This window comes from Crocodylus siamensis, chromosome 2, assembly GCF_052110815.1.
Source record: "Crocodylus siamensis isolate JL-2025a chromosome 2, ASM5211081v1, whole genome shotgun sequence".
Lineage (NCBI taxonomy): Eukaryota > Metazoa > Chordata > Crocodylia > Crocodylidae > Crocodylus > Crocodylus siamensis.
This window is the reverse complement of record NC_143396.1, coordinates 251,488,129-251,507,453: the sequence shown is the minus strand read 5'-3', so window position 1 is coordinate 251,507,453 and position 19,325 is coordinate 251,488,129. Positions and strand designations below refer to the sequence as shown.

Genomic DNA, 19,325 nt, shown 5'->3' with positions numbered 1-19,325 from the left:
CAGCCCAGCCCACAGCTGAAAAGCATGCTGGGATACTGGGGGATTGTGGTTTAGCTTAAACCAGGAAGGGGTCTGAGACAGAAGTTCCATAAACTAGTTTAACCTCAGTCAGTTGAGGCTGATACTACATTCAACCAGGTTTATCTCAGACTGGCTTTGGCCATTTTGAAACTGGTTTATGTGCACTGAATGTCTGTTCTGTTACAGGTTTAAACCAGTTCCTGATCACTTAAACTGGTTTATGTGTAACTTCTGTCCCTAGCCATGATGCTGTTTTGGCACCCTACTTTACCTGACTGCATGACTTCATCCTTAACCCACAAGGGGCTTGTAATAGTGCCAAAGCATACTTCGGGGCCACACAGCAGTAAATCTGAAGGGTCTGGAGCAGAACATGTCCTGTAATAGTGTGACGAAGAACCAACTGAAAACTATCTTCTTCAGGCAACCTACTCATCCTTGTCAAAACTCATGCAGTTCTAGCCGGGTGGTATTCATGTGGAGGAGCGTCATGGTATGTGTTAGAAGCATACAGAAAACCCCCTGCTGCAGTTTCAAAGTGAATAGAAAATTACCTCTAGAGCTGGACAAATACAACACTTTGTGATTGAATGGGAAAACCAAAGAAGAAAGAAAATAATTTGAAAAACTTTGCTTGTCCTAAAATATATTTTTTCATGTTTTGAAATCACATTAGTCTGTATTTGTTCCCAGAGCTGTGTTGGTGAGATTTAGTCTGTTGGGTGGTGGTGGAAATCACCTGCTGCTACTGACTAGGTAACAAAATTTTTCTAGATCAATTCAGAATTTTATGATGGCCTTGGTGAACATGAAATGATCTTTGGTGGGTTGTAACCCAAAATAGAGTTAGTTGCAGCCTCAATCTAGTATTGAAGGTGGGACTGGAGACAGGGGCAATAGAAAGCATTCTACAGTTGTAGATTGATCATTTATTTCAGTTGTTTGAATCTGAAGAATATCTTTCTTCAGAGATAAAAACTATTTTGGTGGTCCATCCTTAGAGGCTGATAAAACTTGAGGCTTTAGCAAAAATGCATGAAATTATTAGTCTTCCATTCTTGATAGATAGTGATCCCTGCATGTTCTCGAGTGGCTTCATTCACTTAGATATGAACTGTGACAGCTGTAGTGAAAGGGGAGATAGTCAGAGCATTAGTGATGGATTAATCTGACAGACCAAAGTATGCAGAATTTTAAAGTTATGTTTAGTGGCTAAGAGGAACGCAAAATGTTTCACTGAATCCAAAAAGCTTGTGTTACATGATTGCTGGTATATGAACCCTCAACACCTCCAATTGGTTACAGAGATTTTCTTTTTGTGAAAAGTTCTCAAATATAATGCTTTCTTCCAATAACTTCACTAATGATGTGAGCAGATAAAACTGAAAAACATCTTAAGTGTACTTGGCAAAAAAGCAGGTTAAGAATCCCATTTACCTACAAATAGGCAACATTATATGTTCTCTTCATTAGGAGGCCTATTCATTTCAGTCTGTTAGCAGAACGGCAACTTCAATTAGTCATTGCTGAGCTGAAGTACTTTGACAAAGTATCCTCTGCTATATTTGATATAACCATTTTCTTATCTGATTATTATCAGACATCCTTACTTACTGAAAATTAGCTATAAGCATTATGGATCTATAATCCTGTTAGCCAAAAATGCCCTGCTGCAATAACGTGCAATAAAGCCAGTAAGTCAATGAATGACTTCATTAGTTACTGGGGTCGCCATTACTGTCTGCTTATCATAAAGGCATTATCTAGTAATGGGAGCATAAAACTAGAAGATGGGAATTCCTGAGTAGTGTTACCTGGAAAATAAGATTTTCAGTTTGTGAAAAATCTGGAGGTTAGAATTTTTTTTCAATGAAAATGAGTTCAAGGAACTTGGCACTAACTTGGTCTCCAGTTTCAAGTCCCTGCTGTGGAACAGGACTATAGAATAAATATGGCTAAATATAGACAGTCAGAAAGCCCAAGGTGGAATCAATTCCATCCTTGCAGGTTAGTCTAAGCTGCATAGATTGAACTGATAACGCAAGTAAACAGACATTCACTTCTGCTTCCGGAAATTCAGCCACATGCCTGCATTGGCCTAGGCCAGAAGCTGGACAGCTCTAGAATATGTCTCTGTGCTCAGCCAGAACAGACACCTTGGGCCAAGGCTAGCCCACCCACCCTGCAACAGGCAGTTTTTAGGGGAGGTGCAAGGATCCGGGGATGCTTGGGAACAGTGAGTTAACTTGAAAACTGGAGGGTTTATGGAACAGAAGTTCCATAAACCCATTTTTGCTAAATCAGTTAAGTCTGATACTACAACCATCCAGGTTTATCTTAAACTGGTTTTGGCCATTTTGAAAGTGGTTTATGTACACTGAAATTCTGTTGTGTTACTGATTTAAATCAGTTTCCATTCACTTATACAAGATTGTGTCCTTAGGACACCCCATGTATAGTTCAGCCCCAGAGGACTTCCTTGTCTAGTAAATAATTTATGTAAAGCAGAACAGTACCACGGAAAGAGACTGACTGTATAGCCTGGCAGTTAAGGCATTTAACTACGGCATGGGAGACCTGGGTTCAGTCTTGGTTCTCTAAATCACTGATTCTCCGCCTGTTTTAGATTCTAGGAAATCCTCCATAACTTTTTGGAATTTAGTGGCACCTTATTTAAAAAGTAACTCATTTCTTATAGTGCTTACCTTCTCGTACCCTGTGGGACCCTTAATAGGGTCTTATGGGGTGGTAGAGCACCCCTGAGAGCATGATGAGAGATGGTACAGCTCAGTGCTGGCAAGGGCTGCTCAGTAAGGCAGGGGAGGCTGCTTGGGGAGATTGGCGTAGTTCATTAGACCTTTGAAGAAGGCAGCTGCCCCTGCAGGAGGCGGAAGTGGATGACGGTGGTTTCTGGTGCAGAGGCTGGTGCCAGGTGAAGGCAGGGGACTTGAGGCGGGACAATGCTGGGCCTCACTCCTACTTCTGTCTGCCCCCTCTCTACCTGAGGGGATGAGTTATAGCCCCTGCTACCAAGGTTCCCTCTAAGGTGCGCATGTGCGTGGCCACGCACAACTAAAAGTCAGGCCGTGCACAGCCTTTTCAAGGCCGCACACCAGGAGAGGCTGGGGCCCGAGCCTGGCACGGGCTCTGCCTGCTCCAGGGAAGTGCTCCACTCCCCTGCATCAGGGCCGGGAAGTGGATCATTTCCCCAGAGCCGGCAGAGCCCGCGCCAGCCCCCCACCCCAGCCTCCATCCCTGCCTTGCCTCACCTTGGGGAGGAGCCACTGCCTGCTCCGAGTGAGGCTCCATCAGCTCTGGGACACTGCTCCACTCCCCTGCATGGCTCCCAGATCCAGCCCCCAGATCCAGCCTCTGGCCCCAGCTCCAGCCCCAGCCTCTTGGCTCCAGCCCCTGGCCTCCAGCCCCCAGCCCCCTTTGATAAGTGTCCCACACTGAACTGAGGCAGTGCACTCATGAGCCGAGGTGGCGCACTCACGGACAGCTACCTCTTAGAGGGAACATTGCCTGCCACTAGGGCTGCTCCTTCAGGGGCTTGAATACCAGTGAGCAGAACCACCACCCCCTGTGGTCCTTCCCACTGGTTCTGGGAGCATGGAAGGAGCACAGAAACAAGCCAAGCTGAAAAACCCACAGCTCCACAGCCCTACACCTGTCCACCCTCTCACTCACAGCAGACTGCAAGGGCACCTGGACGGTTGGCACAACAGATGCAGAAGCTATGCTTTTCAGCCAGCTTTCTTTCCTTACTCGAGCCATGCTTCTGGAGCTGGTGGGAGGGAGCATGGGGAATGTTGCCAGGATGCTAGGAACCATGGTGCAAGGATGCAGGAGCTGCAGGAGAATTGATGCACCTTCTTACATAACAATGCAGGCAGGCAGTTCTTTCTGCTGCAGCTATTTCCTGGTTTATATTTGATGTGCCTCCTGAAAACTGAGGCACATGGGGCAGTTTCAACCATTGGGACCAGTGGTGATACCAGCATTGCAGCACCCTTACAAATTTTTGTAGCACCCTGCTTGAGAATTACTGGGCTATGCTAGTTGGTTATTTAAAAAGTGATGCTTCTGCTGAAGGGCCTCAGTGTGGTGGCCCAAGCCTGCTGCTGTGAAACTCAGTGAATGAACTGTGGCAGGAATCAAAGGAAAACGGAACAAGGCACTTCTCAGCTTGAGGCAATGCAAGGAAGATTAAAATTTAAATGTGCCTGTTAATTTTCTCTTAGGATGTTGGTGACACATCCTACACACACTATGTATTATGTTAGCAGCTTAATGAAACAAAGGGCTTGATCTTCAGCTGGCACAAAGAGTGATCTTATAGTTTTTACAAATAATTTTTTTTATTATTTTAGAGAATTAAGTTGTTTTATGGAATAACTTTCTGTTATTTAGATTTTTGTGTGGACAGTTCATTTTTTAAAAATCCTCAAGAACCTTTCAGATAAAAACCTGAACTTAATGTTTTTGTTCTCTAGCAGGATATTGAGCTGTCTGTCACAAAGGAATAAAGTATTCTCATTAAAATAAAATTATTTTAGATATTTATTCATTTTGTTCAGTATTTAGTACACTGAGCCACATTTATGAATTTCACAAATACCTTATTAATTTCTATCAAGGTCCATACTGTGCCTATGTTTTGAGGTCTACACTTCAGTTTGCAAAGGAAATCTAGAAAACTTTGGAAAATATTTTTGGGACTTTGAACAACATGGGTACATACAGAAATTTGGGGGAGTTTAGAGGGAGATTAGATCAAGTTAAAAATGGCCATCCAATCTAAGGTAAGTTGGGATGGTGAAGGGGCGAGTGGGGGAGCTTGGGGCAAGTGTAGGGCTTGGAGATTGGCACTTAGATCAACCTAACTAGAGATCTAAGTGCAAGGTCTGCCCCTGGGTGAACTAAGTTAGATTGAGTTGCAATTTTTAACATGAACTAACTTCCCTGAGCATCTGCATACCCCATGTGTGGAAAGTGGCTCATGATACAGGTGTATCATGGGACATGGTGACTAGATTGTGCTCGAAGAGAAAGGTGACTCTGGGTATTTCTTGAATTCATGCATCATGTGAAAACATAAGTTCTGACAAGTAAAGTGTTTATTTATAAAATATATTTTTGATTAAAATACTGTTGCATATTATGTAGGTATGGTATATCAGCAGCCATTCAATGTTAAAGTAAATCTTCCTGATATTAAAAATACTGAAAAGCACTAGATCTTAAATACCATTCATTTTAAAATAGTCACATTTCTGTGCCTGTATTTACTATTAACACAGGAAATAAATTGTGCCTTTGACCTACACAACAGCATTTTTCTCAAATGTTTTCATGGTGTAGTATTTTTAACTTGTATATCTTCCAAGGCTGAGATTTAAAATAGTAACTGGACATGATGCAACAGGTTGCCAATTAATTAAAAAACAGAAGTAGCCAGCATAGTGCAAAGGCTCTGCACAGAGTTGCAGAACTATTCTGTTGACTCAGCCTGGCATCCAGATCAGGTGGGTTCTATTAACAGCAGCAAATAATATTCAAAGATAAATGAATAGGTAGGAAGCCTAATGCTGAGGTCAAAGGTATATATTTGGAGCGTGAGTTCACAATAACAGCAAACTCTAGGTTGAAGGTAAATTTGGGTCATTCCTAGTATGAGATTTTCAGACAAATCCCTGTCCTCAGCATTTCCCTGTTGTTTAGCTGAATACACAAATACAGAATCTGGGTGATAAATGGCTAGGTTGTAGCACTCTGGGGAAGGATATTGGGGTTTTTCTGGATCAAAGACTCAACATCGGTCTGAAGTGTGATATAGCTGCAAAACAGGTGAATACATTTTTGGGCTGCATCAACAGGTGTATTAGGTATAAGAGTCAGGATGTGATAGTGCCACTTTATTCAGCAGTTTTTAGGCCTCATCTAGAGTATTGTGTGTAATTCTAGGCTTCACGTTTTAAAAAACAGGATGTGGAGAAGTGAGTAAAAGAGTCTAAAGGTAGGGAACAAACATGATAACAGGCTTGGAAGGCAAGCCAGATGGAGAGGTGAGAGAACTAACCATGTTTAGCTTGCAGAAAAGGCAGTTAAGGGGGACATGATAGCAGTCTTCAAATAATCTGAAGGCCTGCAAAAAGAAGAGAGAGAACACTTTTTTTTCTCCCTTGCTGCAGAGAGCAGAGACAGCAATGGCAGAAGTTGCAGCAAAGTAGGCTTAGACTGCCTAGAGAAGTAGTGAAAGTTTCTTCATAGTATCATAGTTTGTAGGGTCAGAAGGAACACAAGCAGATCATCAAGTCCGACTCCCTGCCTTGGCAGGAAAAAGTATTGGGGTCAAATGACCCCAGCAAGGTGTTTGTCCAGCCTTGTCTTAAAGACCCCCAGAGTAGGAGCCTGCACCACTTCGCTTGGATCCACGTCCCAGTTGGTTCCACATCCCAGCGACCCTGACAGTGAAGTGGCACTTCCTAATGTCTAGTCTGAATCTACCCTCTGCCATCTTGTGACCGTTATTTCTAGTCACTCTTGGTACTGCTTGGGGGAACAGGGACTCCCCCAGTGCCTGCTGGTCCCCTCTGACTAGTTTATAACAGGCCACTAGATCCCCCCTCAGCCTTTTCTTGTGGAGGCTGAACAGGTTCAGGTCCCATAGCCTCTCCTCATAGGGCCTGCCCTGATGCCCCCTGATCATGCGAGTGGCCCTCCTCTGGACCCTCTCCATGCTGTCCACATCCCTCCTGAAATGCGGCGCCCAGAACTGGATGCAGTACTCCAACTGCGGCCTGACCAGTGCCGCATAGAGGGGGAGGATCACCTCCTTGGACCTGCTTGTTTTGCATCTGTGGATGCATGACAAGGTGCGGTTGGCCTTCCTGACTGCCTCCCCACACTGCCGGCCCATGTTCATCCTGGCATCAATGATGACTCCAAGATCCTTTTCTGCCTCTGTACTGACGAGGGAGTTCCCCAGCTTGTAGGTATCAGTAGATTGTTCCTCCCCAGGTGCATCACCTTGCACTTGTCAGTGTTGAAACCCATCCTGTTCTCATCCGCCCACCCCTGTAACCTGTCTAGGTCCTATTGCAAACTATTCCTCCCATCTAGTGTGCTCACATCCCCCCACATCTTAGCGTCATCAGCAAATTTGAACAGGGGGCTTTTTACCCCCTCGTCCAAGTCACTGATGAAGACGTTGAACAGTGCGGGCCTGAGGACTGAGCCCTGGGGGACCCCACTGCCCACATCCCTCCAGGTCGAAAATGACCCATCCACCACCACTCTCTGGGTGCGGCCCTCCAGCCAGTTGGTGACCCATTTGACTGTGTAGGTGTTGATGCCACAGTCTCCTAGTTTTTTAATGAGAAGGGGGTGAGAGACAGTGTCGAAGGCCTTCCTAAGGTCCAGAAAGACTGTCTACTGCTACTTCTGCATCTAAGGATTTTGTGACCTGGTCATTTAAGGCCACCAGGCTGGTCTGATTGGACCTGCCTCTAATGAACCCATGTTGGTTGCCCCTAAGCATAAGTTCCCCCGCTGGCTTCTCGTGACATGTGCCAGAATAATTCTCTCAAAAAACTTAACCAGGATCGAGGTAAGACTAACTGGCTTATAGTTTCCTGGGTCCTCCTTCCTCCCTTTTTTGAAGATGGGAACAATGTTGGTCCTCTTCCAGTCCTGTGGCACCACACCAGAGCACCATGAGTAGAGCCATGCCAGGGGTCCCGCAACGACCTCAGTTAATTCCCTCAGCACTCTGGGGTGGAGATCGTGCAGACCAGTTGATTTAAATACGTCCAGTCCCTCGAGAAATTCCCTGACTAGATGCTCGCTGACCCTTGGCCTAGGTTCGCCTCTCCTGTGGCCTGAAGGGGTCCCAGTGGGGGTGCTGATCCGGTCTCTGCTTAGGAAAATGGAGGCAAAGAAGTTGTTAAATAGGTTAGCTTTGTCATCTGGTGTGACGACCAGATTTCCTAGTGTGTCTTGCAGGGGCCCACCTTACCTGGTACCATCTTTTTGCCCCCTATGTATTTAAAAAAGGACTTCTTGTTGTCCTTGATCCGGGTTGCTAGTCCCAGTTCCATCTCCGCCTTGGCCTTCCTGACCACCCCCCTGCAGCCCCGAGCAACCGCAGTATAGTCCTCCCTCGTGATGGCCCCTCCCTTCCATTGGGTGTATGCTTCCCTTTTAGCTAGGAGACATTCCCAGATGCTTTTGGGGGCTTTTGCGCCCTCCTGCCCCCTTTGATCCGTGTTGGAATTATTGGATCATCTCTTCAAGGAGCGACCATTCTTCTTAGACACCTGACTCCCTTCCCCTCCAGGACCTCAGTGCCTCCTTGACTATTCTCCTTAGCTCATTGAAATCCACCCTTCTGCAATCTAGGGATGCTGCCTTGCTGCAGGCCTTTGCCACCTTGCGCTAGATGGTGAGTTCCAGTAAGCGATGATCACTGTTGCCGAGCACTCACAGCCCCCTCACCTCTTCATTGCAAGTTTTCAAAAAGAGGTTGAGTAATCATTGGTCATAAGTAATTTAGGAATAGCAATGCCTGGAGTGTGCTATGAAGAGCAATAGTAGGAAGTCTAGAAGATCCCCATGCATGCACTTCTCAGAGACCATGAGAAGAGCTCTGCAGCTTAGATCAAGTGGCAGTTGGAGAGGGCTGTGTTCAGCAGTGAGAGACGGGGGTGGAGCACCACAACTGGTTTATATATGAAAAAGGATTAAAGGGATGAGCTGTACTTGTGGTCCCTAGTTTCAATACGAAATGGAGGGTGTTTGGTAGGGTGTACAAAACTGGCTCTATTTGATTCAGATTTGGCCTGAATCAGGGACAGTGATTTGATTCGTTGATTCAGATTACAGTTCCTGATTCTGTTTGGCGGAAGCCAAATCTGAAGATTTGATGCTGAATTGGAGAATCAGTGATTTGGACATAGACACAGCTTTAAATGTTTTTTCTACATACCTTGAGGTACCAGCATGGCTTGTGAATGCTACAATGCTGGGGTTGATGGAGCATCCCACAGGAGTGTGGAGGGGGGCACTGACATACTCGGTGGTGAACCCAGCAGTGGACCGGAAGTACTTCTGGTTCACTTCTGGATCCTCTTCTGCCCTCCCTCCTCCCCTGTTTGCCCCCTGGTTCAGCAGTCAGCCATGGGGGGACCCAGGATGCATCAGTTGCCAAGTGGAGGGGCATGGGGTGACCCCCCAGCGCACTCCCTGGCAGACCTGGAAGTGCTTCTGGTCCACTTCTGGGTCTGCTGCTGAGTGCACTGGGGAGTCCCCCACACTTCTGTGGGACACTCCATGTAACCCAGCTTCACACCACTCATGAGTTGCCTGCTACCTAGAGGTATGTAGAAAAAACATTTAAAGCTGTGTCTATGTCTGAATTACTGAATCTCTCCAAATCAATTCAGAGGGTTCTGATTTGATTTGGAGAGATTAAAGGTTCCTCTGATTTGATTCAGATCCAGAGGTTCAGCTCTGAATTAGTCCAAATCTCCACCATATCAAATCAGGGAACGAAGCTTCGCACAGCCCTAGTGTTTGGTTAGCTCATGTTTCTGGACTTTGCTGTTGCCACATGGGTCTAGGAAGGAATTTTTCCCATTCCTGTTGCCGTGGATATTCGGCTCTCTTTTCACTTTTCTCAGATGGCTGGGGATTTTGCCTGGGTTGTGTTGATGCTCCTGCTGGGGCTGAAAAACCCAGATGTCCTTGGCAAGATGGTCTTATACCTCCACTCGGGGATAGATCAATCACCACATTTGGGATCAGGAAGGAATTTTACCCAGAAATAAATTTTATGAATCTCACAGAGAGCCTAAGGCCATGTACACGACATGGGATTTAATGAAGACCGCCGCAGAATTTAAATGCGCCTTTTTTTGTTGTGGTATACTTCTGTTTGTATGACATGGTGTTCATGTTTGCATAATGTTTTTGGAATTTTTTTTCAAACAGTGGCTTGCTGTTTGGCTTGTGCCCCTGTTCTCCCCCTGCCCCACTCTCCCCCCCACCTGTGTAGCCCGCAAAGCAGAATGGGCTCATTCAGATGTGGGTGACAGTGCATAATGCTCTCCTCCCGCAAACCACTGTAGACAGACCCAGATTTTTTAAAGTGTAAAAGACAAAAATAATTTATTTTGAAACAAAGCATTCCCTAGCTGTTGTTCTAAGCAATGTATTGTGCAAAACAATATCGCACAAGGGCTGTCCGACCAACCTCTCCTTGAGGGTATCTCCTTGGTCCCTGTGCTGCTACCCCACGTCGCTGCTGTCTTTCCACCACTTGTAGCACTTCTTGTTCCCATGAGTCCTTGAAAACCTCTCCTTGGCGCTCACAGATATTGTGCAGCATACAGGTTGCCACAATAAAAGGCATTAGATTTCCTTCATCCATGTCGAGCTGGTACATAAGCACCCTCCATCGTCCATTCAGTCATCCAAACACACGTTCATCCACCGTCCTGCAACTGCTGAGCTGGTAGTTAAAAAACAGCTTCTGTGGGTCTGTGATGTTCCCTCCATAAGGCTTTGCGAACCAGGGCTTTAGAGGGTAGGCAGCTTCTGCTAGTATGCCAGGGGGAACGGTGACACCATGGATCACTCTCTCCTCCACGCTGGGTGCGTAGTGTTCTTTTTCCACAATGTCAGCCAGAGGTGAGTTTCGGAACACACGTGCATAATGCGCACTACCAGCCCACCCTGTTTTGTGAACTAGCCCCCGCGGTCCACCATGGCTTGCAGGATCACAGAGGCATATCCTTTCCTCTTAGTGTAAAGTCTCTTGCTCCCTGCAGGGCATAGCACTGGGATGTGAGTGCTGTCTAAAGCCCCCATGCAGTTTAGTAACCCCTTCTCATTAATGCCATCCATCACTTGCTGTGGATTCATCAGGTGGATAACTTTGATAGAAACTATGTTCATAAGCAGCTGGCATACCTCCTGCCACACTGTGCAGGCAGCCACGCCAAACTGGTTGGCAATGTAGCAGAGGCTGGCTAGCTTCACGATGGCCATTGCAACCCTTTGGTTTGGTGGGATGACCTAACACATGTTTTTGTCCTGCCTTGTGATGCGTTGGCCCAGCATTGAGATGATATGGTAGAATGTCTCCCTTTTCATTCTGCACATCTCCAGCCACTGCTGATCATTCCAGGTGGTCAGAATGATTCGCTCCCACCAGTCTGAGCTGCTCTCATGGGCCCACACTGTGTGGGTTCTGCTGGTTCTCCTGATCTGGACCTGAGGGGGCTCCAACCTAGCATGGGGGGCCCCACCTGAGCGGGCCTCCTTTGGCTGTCCCCCTCCCCCAGTCCTGCTGGGTGGGACATTTTCAGAACCCAGGAAGGGGGTTCAGGATGCCTCCCCCCCTCCACCCCTCTCCCACACCCACCCACCAGCTCCCTGGGGGCCCACTTCCTCCCACCTTCTGTACTTAAGCTCTGTGCCCAGGAAATATTTCAAAGATACAGTGCAATGGAGTGTGAGGAGCATGGCCTGACTCAGCCAGCTAGCTGAGTTGGACCACTGATCTGGACATGAGGGGGCCCCAACCTAGCGTGGGGGGCCCACACCAGAGGGGGGCTTCTTTGGCTGGGGTCCCAATGTAGGCCCCCAGCTGACAGCTCTCCATTGCATCTGTGTATCTTTGGAATCTTTGCTGGGGTGAAGCTTGCTGGTTGGGTAGTAGGCAGGTTCTTCAGCTTACTTCGTACCCTCCACCTGTTTACTGGCCATGTCCTTCATCAGCAGGAGCTGAGGCAACAGCGGTTGCCCTGTACTGTACTCCTCTCTCTTGCTAACCTTCTTTAGTTGCTGGAAAAGACCTCTGTGTTCTGGGTAGTAGGCTCTTCACCCCACTTGCCCTGTACCTTTATAAGACACCTCTTACTTTAGTATGTGTGCCTTTACTAATCCTTTACCAATCTTGCTACAAAGCCATGTTCTCCTGGCCATTCTTCTTGCATCCTTGTATCTCTGCAATCCCATTGGAAGAAAGCTTCCCAGCAGGCAGTTCTTAACTGCAGAAAATCACTACATACAATCCCAATAGACTACTGTAGCATGTGTGCTTTTACCAGTCCTTTACCAATCTTGCTACAAAGCTGTGTTCTCCTGGCCATTCTTCTTCTTGGTTCCTGGCCAAGATCTCTTCTCCCCACTTGCCCTGTGCCTATTATGACACCTCTCTGTTGCACCCTAGTAACTTTAGAATCCTTGCTGGGGAAAGGCTTGCTGTGCAGGCAGGGAATGGGGAATACCCTGCCTGCTCCCACCTTTCTTAACAGCAGTGTCAGAAGCTGAGGCTTGCCCTCTCCTCCATTGCATGCTTGGAACCTACTTGCCTCTTGGAATGGTGCTCTGGGCACACTACATCCTTAGCACCTCCTTCATGGTTACTGGCCATGTCGTTTCCCCCCCCCACACACACACATGTAAACACCATGTATCTAATAATAATGCTCGTAATAGATTATTGTAGTATGTACGCCTTTACATATGTGTCTTTAACAATCATTTTTGCTGCAGTGCAGTTTTTCCAATAACTGAAAACTTGTAGTAGGCTCTTCAGCCCAATTTTCTCCCTCCTCCTGCTTACTGGCTATGTACTGCATCAGTACCAGTCTTGTTCACAGTTTGGCACAAGCAACACCTCTCTGTTCCTTAATATCATGTAAAAAATTCTTCTTGGTTGGAAAAGACCTCCCCTCTGTGATGCTCATTGACTACTGTAGCATGTCTGGTTATGTGTGGTTTTAAAAATAATTCTTGCTATAGTAGTCTATGGGGATTATATTAGATTAGGCCACTGATGTAGAACTGAGGGGGCCTCAACTTAGCATGGAGGGGCCCACTTGAGAGGCCCTCCTTTGGCTGGGACTCCCCTTGCCAGATCATGATGGATGGGACATTTTCAGTAACCGGGAAGGGGGTGCAGAATACCTCCTTCCCTCCACTCCTCTCCCCTACCCACCCACATCCCTGGGGGCCTCCTCACTCCCTCACTGCCTCCCTATGCATGGCTGTAGTGTAAATTGTATTGTGATTTCTCAGTGGAATTGGTTGCAATTCAATTTATTGTGAAAATGGAATAAAGATGAGGAAGAAAAAATTATGATTTGTACTTTCTTCTGCTTGATTTCATGAACCTGGGAGGGAGGGGGGCTGGGGGTTTGCAGGTGGCCGGGGGGAGGTGGGTGAGTGCTGTTGCTTCCCTGGCTGGACACAAACACATATTTCAGAGTGGTTGGCCTCCCCTTCACAGGCACCTCTCAATAATATATCTGGGAATAGCCATCTGATGCAAAATGTCTGGGTAATCAGACACATATGTGTGGCTATGCATCCAGAGACAGAGTACCTCTGGATGTGCAAATACCAAAAATGCACTGTATGTCCAAAAAAGCCAGGTGATCAGGGAAAAAGAGAATCTGTCAAGGTCTAGGACAAGCAGGGCAGCTATTGCAATGCTTACAGAATGCTCTTTGCATGCAGCATGAGCAGTTATGCTATGAGGAAGTTATACAAAGAAGAAATGTCTAGACAAGGCCAGATACCCCCTCCAGCTTCTGCTCGGCTCCTGCTACTCTTCTGAAGGTACAAACCTGATTCTTACTAGTTCCCTTGTAAACATCTGCCTCTGCCTGCACACTTGAAATGACCAGGCTCTATTTGAGAGGAGGGAGAGGGTTGAAGTGGGAGGTGGAGTGGTCTGCAGGATTTATTTTTTAGAAAACGATGCACATTGCAAAGAAAACATTATTTGTAAAAAAACCCAAAAACTTTTTGCATTGCACCTCCCATAGCAGCCTGCCTGCAAAGAAGCTGTTTTTGACCCCCGCCCCGCCCCATGGCAACCATGCATTATAATGAACTTTAAGGACTTAATAAAGACTTGCTAAAGGCTAAAGGGGATGTCTTTTTCTTATAGGACATATGTTATGGGACTGCACCCTAGCTAGCACTTAACAAATACTAGCAAAAGCAACTCTTCACCCTGAAAATCTTTGCAAGTGGTTTGAGTAATATAATGCAACCTCCCCCCTCCCCCTCCCCGGCCCCAGGCACAGCATCCATGCCACTGAGGTGGGTGTGGTCAAACAAACCCAAACCTCCCAAAGAAAGAATGACACATCCATCATTGTAATAGTAGAACAAAAAGGTTTACTGAAATTATTATGAAACAAATATAAATAATAACTATGTGCAAATTGACATATTAAAATAAAATACATACAAAATACTACAGAAATAGAACAAAAGTCTTCAAAAAAATGTCAAAAAAGCCCAAATGGTGTTTAGTCGATCTCAGAAATCTCACTGGCCTGTGGGCTCTTCCTGGAAAGTTCCAACCATGAAAGCTTTCTGGTGGAGAAAGAAGAAGAGGAAGAGGGGGAGCTTGGTGTACAGCTGAAAAAAAATGGACTTTGCCAAGCCCCCCAGTCCCCCCCGCCACAGGATCAGTGGGACATATTACCAAAATATAATCCAGGATGCTGCATACCCTGGGTACCAAGTCTGGCATCTTGGACTCACAGCTCTGGAATGGAATGTGATGCAAGTTCAGGTTGCAATATTGAAGGAAGTCATATAACCACTCACTTCCTCCAACAAAGTTTGAAAAGATATAGTTGCAGAAAAATTACCATTTTCCTGGTACTACTGAAGCCGTTGCAGACATCAGGAGCCATGGCCACTGCACTGGCAGTCGACAGGGTGTGAAGGGGGCACAGCAGGTAGAGGGTACAGAGAGAGGTGAGGTTGAAGGACAGGAGGGTACGTGGGTGGTGGTGGTGGTAACACATAGACTATAGGTGCCAGAACAAGTAAGAGGAGGTAGAGAATGAAATTTCTCTGACCCATGATTTTTCTTTTGATTGAGAAAGTAATAAAAGTAAGGTTAAGGATAAGTGAAGTTGAAGGTTAAAGACAGGCAAACAAACAAACAAACAAGGGAGCACACATGTCCCAACATGACCTGCCTGCGGAGGAGGGAAGGGTGAGGGAGAAGGGAGGGGTGAAGAGTGAGGTGTGAAGGAGGGTTAAAAAAAAGCAACGAAGCACCACCTACAGGCCTCTCACGGCAAGTGGGATTAATTACAAGTCTTCGGAGTCTCTGCCTGTTTGTAGCAACAAAATCAACACATGGAGCGCCGTAGCATGAAAGTGACTCACACTGAGCCCCCTGTGAGCAGTGTTAGCGTATGGTGCTAAATGGACTTTAAAATGGCGGAAAATCCCTGGTCATGCGAACACAAATGCAGTTGCATCAGCATAAATGGGAAATTTCATTTCATGTACACACGCCCTAACTGCCTAAACTGGTTTGTACTATGGGAGCTGGGTACCTAAAAGTTAGTCATTGTAGTGGTTGGCTTTGCAGCATCTCTTTGGATCCAGCCCTTAGCCAGCTCTGCCCTGTCCCGTTCAAAATTGTGTATGTACTGATGCAAAGGATTAGTCACTCAAACAGTTTCTGAAAATTATTTCTGAAAGAAGTATTGGTTTATCCTTGATGAGAATAGTACTAAAAGTGTGAAATGAACCATACAGAGAAGGTACTTAATATTGGTCAAAACTGAACTATCCCCAGAGAAAATCAAATGTTAAAAATCCAATAACCAATTAAGGCTGTACATGCCAATCTGTAGCAAATGTTAATGGCTCAGTGTGATCTGCCCTTTTGCTCTGGTACCTGCATGATCTCAGGAAAAGCAGTGAAGCTCAAGAAGATGTGAAGTTCTAATGTGCCTAGCACATTTCAAGGTAAAATACCATACTTATTGTGGGTATGAGCCATATGGGATGGATCCAAATTGGTGTAGTAAATAATGGTGTAATAATAATACCTCATGATTTGTCACAAGGACAAAACAATGGTCAGTGAGATGTTTGAGCAAATTAAATATTTGCCCAGATGCTAGCTGACAAGGGGTTGACTGGAGAGAGGCAATTAGCCATGTTAGTCTGAAGTCAGGCAGTAGGCACAGTAGATATGCACCTTATATATACATATATGTGTGTGCACATGTGTGTATACATATATGTATATGTATATGTTAATGTGTGTGTATATATCTTAGTGACTCCATATATAGAGGACAAGCTTTTGTGAACTCAAGTTCACTTAGAATTATAGAAGCATAGAAAATTAGGGTTAGAAGGGACCTCAGGAGGTCACCTTATAGTCCAACTGCCTGCTCAATACAGGACCAGCCTGAATTAGATCATCCCAGCCAAGACTTTGTCTAGCTGGATCTTAAAAACCTCCAAGGATGGAGACTCCATAACCTCTCTGGGTAACCAGTGTTTTACTATCCTCCTAGTGAGAAACTTCTTCCTAATAGCTAACCTAAAACTCCCTTGCTACAATTTGAGACTGTTGCTCCTTGTTCTGTCATCTGCCACCTCAGAGAACAGCCTAGCGCCATCCTCTTTGGACCCCCCCCCCCACTTCAGGTAGTTGAAGGCTACTGTTAAATCCCCTCTAAGTTTTCTGTTTTCCAGATTAAATAAGCCCAGTTCCCTCAGCTTGTCCTCAGAAGTCATGTGCCTGAGCCCCTTAACCATTTTTGTTGCTCTCTGCTGGACTTTCTCCACTTTATGTACATCCTTTCTGTAGTGGGGGCCCCAAATCTAGACACAGTACTCCAGTTGTGGGTTCACCAGTGCTGAAAATAGTACTTCATCAGAAGCTGTGAAAGGACAGCATAGAACAATGTATGAAGTGGAGTGAGAGATGCGAGTACAAAAGGTGTGAGAAGAGGGAGACTTGGAAAGAAGGGGTGGGGAAAGTGGGAAGGAGAGGGACAATGCTGGGAGAAGTCAACATGCACCAGCGTACAGCATCTGCTGCCCCAGCAGAAGAAAAGGAAAATAAAAAAAGAAACAAATAAAGAAAAATCAACATAAAAAATTATGAGAGAGAGGGGTCATAGAACAGGAGCAAAAAAGAAGAATATTTCTTAATTGAGCCAGGCAAACAGAAACAAGATTAATGGCATTGCCTTCAACTCTATGAATATGAGCTCTCCTCCTTGCAGAGATCTATGCCTGTATAAGGTGACCATGTCAGAGTGAATAATAAATCTAACTGACATTATAGGCAGTTACTTTAGTTTACAGCTTTAATGGAATTGCCACAAAAAAGTAATATTATTATTGTGCTTTTCCTTTTGGAAGCAGACAATGCTGACAGCCAATTCATTGCTGATTTATGAAAGGTGCATGTAGAGAGGAGGGACTTGGCTTTGATGCCTTTTTTAGTTCTGGCAGCAGGGAGTTTAACAAATGTATCAGCAGCTCAGATTCCTTTTTCACACATGATTACTTTCTGTCCTTTGAAATTTGTATCTTCCAAAGGGCACAGGCCTCGTGTTGTGCAGGGTGCTTCTTTTTATACCAAAAATTGACTTTGCTCTTGCCTGCTTGCCTTTTCCCAGCTGATGTGCTGAACACTCAAAAGTAATTTTGTATATGCCCCCACATTGGCTTTTCCCAACAGTCACCAAAATTTGCCAATATGTTTCTTTTTACTTTATTTTAAACTATCTATTGGTGGTTCTCTATACTTTGCAAAACAATTAGGAGTTGTCTTGAACCATTAGGAGCAAGAGGTGTGTGTGTATGAATAAAATGATTAGAAATACATGGGTACATGTACAGGCAATCCCCGCTTAATGCTGTTTCGCTATAGCAATCATTTTACATTGATACCCGATTCCACTTAGTGCTCAGCAAGTTTCATTATCACACTCATGGGCATTGTACAGCTGGCACTGAAACTGATGCTAATCCTGGCAGCCTGGATTCTGGTGATTTTGGTGGCTTTAGAAAGTGAAAGTGAAAGTTGGTTTTGTTTACCACTTGGTTTCATTTAATGCTTGGTTTTTCAGGCACCAATTAAGAGTGCTAAGCAGGGGTTGCCTGTACACAAGCACAGAGGCTGCTCTGATATACTGGAATTCCAGTGTATTGGAGCAGACTTGAATAATCTAGGGTTTTTTAATCACATCTGTTTTAAAATCTCATTATAGACTGTGCAGTGTTTCAATGTAGTAAAGCCAGCATCTAAATTATTGAATTATTCTCTGTCTTATTGACTATGGCTGGATACCTTAGGAGAAATGAGACTCAGGGTGAATTCAGCTGTTTAATACCTGATTAAACACTACCACTTGGTACATTTAGATCACAGCTAATAGCCAGATTAAAACCAATGGCCAAGAGGTGAATAGACCTTTGGAAATGATAGTAAATTTATCTACAAAAAGGATCCAACAGCTTGTTAACAGTGATTTATTTTCCTTTGTATTTTCAGCAAACTGTGCATTAGAAAACTTCAGTAGAAAACATTTTTATCAGTTCTAAGACTAAAGCAAAGTTTTATGGCTGTGTTATAAATCACTGGAAATACTGTATACATAATACAACCCTTGGTATAGCAACGTGAACAGCATTCCAACACTACGATATTTGAATGTTTATTACTGGTGAAATATCAAGGTCATATTTAGATGCAGGAATGTTGCATAATGACTTTTGTCCCTTAGTGAAGCATGTTGTTCTAGCTGAAAAAAGAGAACTTTAGGAAACCAAGAAAATTGCTGGTGGAACATTTTCCGTTACTGGATGTCCAAATATGTTTGTTTACAACAAAAAAACAAAAAAGAACAAAACAAAACATGCTGCATGGGAAACTCCCTTCTTGAGAACACGGAGGCAGAAAGGGATCTTGGAGTCATTATTGACTCCAAGATGAACATGGGCCGACAATGCGAGGTCACGGTTGGCAGGGCTAACTGGACCTTGTCGTGCATCCACAGGTGCATCTCGAGTAGGGCCAAGGAGGTGATCCGTCCCCTCTATGCGGCACTGGTCAGGCCGCAGCTGGAGTACTGTGTCCAGTTCTGGGCACCGCACTTCAGGAGGGATGTGGACAACATTGAGAGGGTCCAGAGGAGGGCCACCTGCATGATCCGGGGACAACAGGGCAGACCCTACAATGAGAGACTGCGGGACCTGAACCTGTTCAGCCTTCACAAGAGAAGACTGAGGGGGGACCTGGTGACCGTCTATAAACTCACTAGGGGGGACTAGGAGGGTTTGGGAGAGACCTTGTTTCACCTACTGCCCCCTGGTATAACAAGGAATAACGGCCACAAGTTGTTGGAAAGTAGGTTTAGATTAGACATCTGTAAGAACTACTTTACAGTCAGGGCAGCTAGGACCTGGAACCAACTTCCAAGGGAAGCGGTGTTGGCTCCTAC

At 45.3% G+C, this 19,325-nt stretch overlaps 1 long non-coding RNA gene across 1 annotated transcript in view; it reads right to left on the bottom strand.

The window, feature by feature from the left end:
* Window positions 1-1,016: 1,016 nt before the first annotated feature.
* LOC149872011 (uncharacterized) overlaps window positions 1,017-19,325 on the bottom strand; it is a 67,253-nt gene continuing 48,944 nt past the window's right edge. Inside the window, exon 3 of the long non-coding RNA XR_016440573.1 lies at window positions 1,017-1,144. This is a non-coding gene — a long non-coding RNA (uncharacterized LOC149872011). The remainder of the gene's footprint in view (window positions 1,145-19,325) is intronic.